This window comes from Grammomys surdaster, unplaced genomic scaffold (genome assembly GCF_004785775.1).
Source record: "Grammomys surdaster isolate TR1022 unplaced genomic scaffold, NIH_TR_1.0 325, whole genome shotgun sequence".
NCBI classification, from domain to species: Eukaryota; Metazoa; Chordata; class Mammalia; order Rodentia; family Muridae; genus Grammomys; species Grammomys surdaster.
The window spans coordinates 1,999,497-2,007,035 of NW_021604744.1; positions in this window are offsets into that span (position 1 = coordinate 1,999,497).

A 7,539-nucleotide genomic window follows, 5' to 3' on the forward strand; every position below is an offset into this window, starting at 1 on the left:
AGTCTCTGGGCATCCCGTGTTCTCAATCAGTAAATCCTCTTTCTAAATTAATAAGTATTTTGGTAATTAATTTGTCTGCTTGGAGCCTTTTAAATATAACCTCAAAAATTCGACTGAGCATTGACTGGGTCATATAAGACAATCAATGGGAAACCGTGTCTCTCAGAGGTTTTGGCAGCTATCCTAGCTCCCTAGCTAGCTGGATGAAGTACAGTCTGCGGACTAAGTCCTCTCACACCGCTGTCCTCAGGCTCTACTTGAGATTCTTTCCTAAGCTCTGCACTGCTCTAGGGTCTCCTTTAATGATCACCGAGTCTGAGACTATTCCGTCTCATAATTCACGATATCTGAAATGTTTGCATTTGTATCTCAAGTGATTAAACATAAAACTGTCTCTCTGGCTTTTCTCAATTCATTCATTCTCATAGTATATTTGCTAAAAACTGCAAAAATTTGGTCTGCATTATTTAAAATCAATTACTTAATAATTAGTAGACATGTTTCTTGAATACCTGACACCTCTGGAAGCAGTGTATCCAGTGCTGGGTATTTGTGCTGCTTGTGAACATGTTTGTTATGTCAAGTGCAGTATTGTTACCGCCCACACCTTGCAAGATTTATGGTAAACATAGGTGATGGCTATGTCTGTTATGATCCTAAATTAGTGCATGAAATAAAGAAAATCCTCAGTAAGGTTGTGTGTAGCACACAATTAAATCAGTGCCAGGATACATTGCAAGTCCCTCGGGTACCTCAGTCTCACAGTGTTATACATGGAAGGCTGAAAACTAAAGTCAGAGCAGATGGAATGACTCATCCGGAAGAACTATAATCAGTGTAGGCTCCTTGACAAAACAGGCTCACACTTCCTTCAAGGTGCCTAACATAGAGAAAAGGTAAGAATAAGGGTGTGGTTACTTACAAGAGAACCTCGGGAAGGAAATGAGAATAACATGCTGGGGAGCAAAGCATTGGGAACAATCCAACACCGGAAGCCCTGAGAAAGAGAAGGCTGATTAAATTATGAACCTACTCCAAAGGAAAATCTGATTCAAATATATTCGCACAGTTGTAGAAAACACAACAGATTTGTGTGTGTGTGTGTGTGTGTACTCAGAGATAAATAACTGCTTGCAGCATCTCCTTTATGTCTCAGCTCTAGTTCCACACCCTTACTTGCCATTCAAGGTCTCAAGAAGGCTCAGCCGGGACTCAGCAGGTGTGGCTTTGTTCTGATAGTTGCTTGTCTTTCTAACAAAGAGGATGCTCTCTCATGAATAGAAAAGGACCAGAAACAGAAGAGATTTTCATAAAGACAGCCAATGTAGCATTATGCCAAGTCAACTCTAGAATTTATCTAAGCCACATTCTTGGATTCCTTTGAATTCTCAATAGACTATGAGATGTCCAACAAAAAATATTGCTTCTCTTTTTCATCATATTTACAGTTACCAAGGAAAAGTTACATATATATATATATATATATATATATATATATATATATATATATTTGTGTGTGTGTGTGTTTAGTCTTTTGTAACAGCTGCCCAAAACCAATGTAACCTTCTTCTTTTTTTTTGTTTTTTTCTGAGACAGGGTTTCTCTGCGTAGCCCTGGTTGTCCTGGAACTCACTCTGTAGACCAGGCTGGTTCGAACTCAGAAATCCGCCTGCCTCTGCCTCCCAAGTGCTGGGATTAAAGGTGTGTGCCACCACTGCCCAGCCATTGTTACCTTCTTTAAGCACCATTTTCAAGTGTTAACAACACTGAGAGGTGTTCTTTAACTAACTGCATGACAGCATACAACTTATGAGTTTGCATAGCCCTCAGTATCTTGTGGTCACCTAACTCATGCAACATGGATCTATGAAAAAAAAATCTCGAGAAAAGTAATGCTTTTTCCTCCCTGTGTTTGGGAGTAGAGTCCTCAAGATGATCCAGAATTTTGTGGTAACTCTGACATAGCATTGATGTTAAGGATACCTTTTGATTATATTCCTAGGAAGGAGAAGAGGCACTGAGCCAGTTCTCAGAGATTTGGGATCACAGATTGTTAAGGTGGGCTTAGGTTAGTAAATCATCTTCTCGTTTGCTTTTTAGAATCTAGATTGACCATCCAGGGAAAAGAAATCTCCCTGAGAATTCCCTTCTTTTTCCTTTGCAGGTAAAAATGAATCACCTTTGATGTCTGCTGTTAGAAGTTCTAATCCAGATGCTGGCCTCCAAACTTATACTACTCAGACCTTCGATGGGCCATTGTCAAGAACATCAAACAGTTAGAGATTGACATCACTAATCTGAAGAAATCCCTTGTTTCGTTGTCTAAAGAGACCTCTAAAAATTTCTAAGGACTTTATTGGACTTGATTTACTCTTTTACAATAGAAAAGACTGTGTACAGCTCTTGACTGTGTACAGCCCTTAAATAAGAATGTTGCCTTTACATAGACAAGTCAGGGATAATTAAAGAGAGCATTATAAAGGTCAGAGAAGGCCCTGAGAAAAGACAGAGAGAGAAAGAGAAAGATGAGAGCTGGTACAAGAATTGGTTTTCAACCTCTCCATCATGGTTGTCAACCCTACTTCCTCCCATCTTGGGACAATTAATTGGGTTATTTTTGCTTACTTCTTTTCATCCTTGGGCCTTTAATAGGTTGACTAACTTTGTGAAACAACAGATAAATAATTTGGTAGCAAAACCTATTCAGATACACTATCATAAGTTAGTATGGAGGACCACGAGACTCAAGATGAGGTTGTTACTCTATCCAGGGTGTTCCCAAAACCCATCTCCACCTAACCTAAAAGAGGAGACTTCTGCCCCTAGACCAAGCAGAGAGGGTCACCCAGAACCCCCTCTGACTGGCGATCTGAATTCTTGCTTAGGCTGTGAGGCTAAGCTCTGCAAGGGAATATAAATAAAAGTTAAAAATATCTCTCTGGGTTCCCTGAGGGTCAAGCCTGACTGCATAGGGGTTGGTGTCAAAAGTATCCCCTCTCCAGGAAAAAGACATCGAGGTGGGTATGGCCCTCATGCCTCACTGGACAACAACAGGGGGACCGGAGCCATTACAATGTCCCCTTCAATTACTGGAGGTCAGGCCTCTATCCCCACCTTCTATACCTAGAGAAGGGAGGAGATGTCAGGGGCAGCCCTGCTTATACACTGAAGGCCTAAAATCAGCCATAGGCCTAAAATCAGCAATAGGCCTGTCATACATGTATACTAACACCAAGTCTTGGGTCTCTGTGGAAAAACATTGAAATAGATGGCTATAAGCTATTGTAAACAGGCAGCTTTTGTGGAAATTTGCCAGCCTGAGTAGTCATAGACCTTGTAAATAGGTAGCCTTGGCAGATACCAACTTAGATAAGGACAAGTGAATCATAGGCAGAGTCACAGTGACCTGTCCCCTGAAGCCGATACCCTGTTCTGAACAATATCTGTAGTCCCCCTGAACACCCACACTCCGGTGTCATTCCCTTCCCCACGTCCTGCCTTTTTGTGTTTATAACCCCTGTGTGAATAAGAAAAAATTACGATTTGATTTAAAAAATAAAATAAAAAAATTCTCAAATAATAATAATAATAATAATAATAATTAAGAATCTAGATTGACTAAACCAAAGGGAGGAAGAGGTATGAGATAACAGAAAAGAAGATGGGTTCTTGAAGTTCAAAAGCAGATCAAGTCTCTGCCACCATGGACAGACACACAAGCTTGTACAAATCTTTCAAGGAAGTTTCTTCATCTAACATGGTTGGGGCAGCTTTCCCCAACTTCATTGGCTATCAGTCAGTCACTCTTACTGTGTGGCTTGAGATATATTGGCAACAGGATCCATTGTGACTCGCGTGTAATCGTCTCGCCAGCAAGAACGCACGCGGACACACACCAGGATCCTTCCGCAGCAACCGTTTATTCCAAAAACAAAATGGAGGAAGAAGACAGGCCCGGAAGAGGCACTGTTTATATACCCTTGGAGCGGTGTATTCACCTCTGATTGGCTGCTTACTCGTTGCGCGCCAAAACGCCGTGGGATGGGCTTTGACTTTGGCGCGCTTTTACCATAGCACATGCGCAGTTTACTTGTTTACTAGGAAGAATATCGGATGTCAGCGCCATCTTGGAATGGCGGATTCTGCCAGCACAAGCCGCGGCTTCCTACAATCCATAAACATGGTGTTCTATCTACAATTTATGGATCATTCTGAGAACAAAATAAAACAAAAATAGTGTCTGTCAGATCCTATGCTGTGCAGCTTCTTATTAATATGCCATAACACTCACAGTAATTCTTCTACATAAATGAAAAATTTATTATTTTAAATGATGACGTATGGGTGTTTTGAGTTCACTACATGCTTTCCTGGTGCCTGTGGAGATTGGAAGACAGCATAGATTTCCATAAAACAAGTTATAGGTGTTTATGAGTCACCATGTGGGTGCTGCAAACGGAGCGCTTGTCTTGTAGAAGAGCAGCCTCTTAATTGCTGAGCGGTGCTCCAGTATTATAAACATATTCTACTTGAGTCTCTTCAAGTTCTCAGTGGTATGCTCCTTTTTTACTGGCCCGGGGATGCACTATACAGGGGAAAGAAACGCCTGACCAAGCAAACATACTCACAGTGAGGAAACAGTGATGGACAGGGGAAAGAGATGACCTCTTAAAATTCCCTGTAATGGCACACCCCCGTGATCCAATAACTTTTCACTAGCCCTTGCAACTTAAAGGGCAATTCCCAGACTAAGAACCCGGAACACTAAACCGTTAACACTTGGGCCTCCCATAGAACTTGTATAATTTCTATCCTACTTTCTGGAAAAAGAAAGAAAGAAAGTATTGGACACTCCCACCAAGTCCTCACAAAGGAGGAGGTGATAACAGCTTCCCCAGATTTATACAGGCAGCAAGGCTGGAACACATGAATGAATGAAAGCATGGAGGGATTGTAGTGAGACACCCAGAAATGTTCCCCAAGAGCCTTTTCCCCTCACCAAGATCCAAGAGATGCTTTTCAAATGAAGTTTAAGCATTTTGTATTGGGATGTTAGTTTCTGGGTTACAGTCTACAGGAGGGAAGGCATTGTAATGGGGATAGATGTAATTTGCTCATCAAGAAATTGCAAAGCATAAGGAATAGCTTAGCGACCTGGGACTCTACTTGGTTTGGGCTATTGGCAGCCTCAGATTCCTACCTACATCAATCTTCAAGTTACCTGAAAACCAAGTGGTGTAATACATATTTCTACCTGTGACTACTATTAATAATTCTCTTTCTTTGGACAATTTTTATTGAAACAATCTCCTTTATGTCTGGGTGTAAGAATAATGAGGCCAGTCCAGCCAGGACTGTGCATCTGCAGTGAGAAAATAGTTTTCTGAGAATCCACTTCCTGAGAATTACCTAATTACCATCTCATGTGTGATTGGGCATGCATAAAATCACATGTATCCTTGGTAGAGGCTTATGCAATTAGAAATGACTTACCAAATCCAAACCTGTCAATCAGAAAATCAGCAGTGTTAATCCAAACAAATTCCTCTTTGTACTGAATCATATAATAGAAATTTCAATGTATAATCAGGACTCTTGAGCATTCTCTCAGTCAAATGACAGACTGCAGGTATGTTTTGTGTGGTCGGTTTGCATTGGAGTAGTTTCCTCATTGCTTTGCAATCTTTATGCTTCTTTTGAGAAACTCTTTGAGTAAATATAATGATCTTGGAAGCACTGATCAAGACAGAAATTCTGAAAACAGCCCTGCAATCTCAAAGCAGACAGAAATTAAAGTTACTGCTTGGATGGTTTTGCATTTTTAACCCTTTTCCCATCTTTTTCTTTTTGTACAATATATGTTGATCATATCATACACCCTCCCCCTTTTTGACTCTAGGAAATTCATCAATAAGAATTGTGGACCCAGTCAAGTTCAGGGCAAATCTTCCCTCCCCATTTAAAGTGTCTTTGGAAACACTCCTTTAATCACACCTGAATATGAGCTCAAGAGTCTAAGCTGTGTAATTGATCAGCTTTGATGAGATATTTCTTAGGCATTGGATATTTTAACTAACCTCATAAATTGATGGATTAGAAAGATTTAATGAGAAAAATGGGTGTAACACAGCCTATCCCACATAAATCCTTATAACCTGCAGGAAGGGCAGAATAAATAGCATTTTCATGCAAAAGGTCCATCCCAAAGGTGGTTGTTTATCCGAGGGAAGGGTGTGGTTAGAGGTGAAGTTGAAGTTAGGAGGGATAGAAGTACATAACTGTTTTAAAGCACACACAGTGTGATACAGAAACACCAGTGACAGGATTATCAGGGTAGGCTGAATGAATATGTGTGCCAGTTGATTCTATGCCATATACATCTCTTTTTAAGAGTCCAGGAATAGATGGGTCTTCTCTGATACAAAAAGATTGTTCTTGTTGACTGCCATGTGCCGACTGATGCCAGAGGTTATTTTCCAAAAATTGGCAACAGATAGTATTATTTCAGCTGGAATGGTGCCAACTTTGTCACGTCGGGTGGAGTGACACTAACTTTGTCATTTCAGGTGGAATGACACTAACTTTGTCATTTCGGGTGGAGTGACACTAACTTTGGGCAGTGAGTCATCAGCCAGTTTGTTTTGCATTTTCATACAACTATAGCTTCCACTACTTGAAGTTTCTAAAAAGTACTTAATCATGCTAAAATCCATATTACTTTTTTGGGACTAGTCAGTTAAATTAGTCCAACAAAAATATCCCCACGCCTGTGACTGAATGTTTGTATATCATCTTTTATCCAGACAATTGGTCCTAAAGGATAAAATCAATGCTCAGCATGGTATAACAATATCGTACTGTCTCTCTGCTTTGACTCTCACTTGACAGAGGGAATCCGGATTATGTATGGACAAGCTGATAGTTAATGTGTAATGCAGTCAGCAAACATGTAAACATCATTTTGGGGGTCAGCAGTGCCAGTGTTCGTGTTTATACCAAAGTCTCAGCTTAATGAGTGAAAGTCCTCTGGTCTCCTCAAGTTATCAGCTTCATCTTCTTCTTGGGACATCTCCTTCAGATAGATTTTTTTTCTGTCTTTAGATGTTTTATTAGTCTAGTGGTCTATAGGATGCTGTTAGGAGCCATCTGAGACTTTGTTCATTTTTCTGGAAAGACAAAAGCAAAACCTTGCTCTGATAATAATATTGGATCCTTTCACTGACTAGTTTCTAGGTCTTCTTATTTACCATATACTTTAGGTTGTTTCTCCTTTAACTCAAAGTGTTTTAGGGTAGCAGAAACAAGATTAACCTTCAAAGTGAAAATAAACTTTTACAAAAACATTTAAAGTTAATACAACTAAGTATAGCATTATATCTATATCTATATATCTTCCTTTTTAATATCAAAATTTGCCAGTTAAGGATTTAACGGTGTTCCATGATAGTTTTATCCTGTCGATAGTATAGAATTTTATTAACGACATTAAAATTAAATTCCTTAAATCATTTTTAGCATAAATAGGACCATAGTTACTTT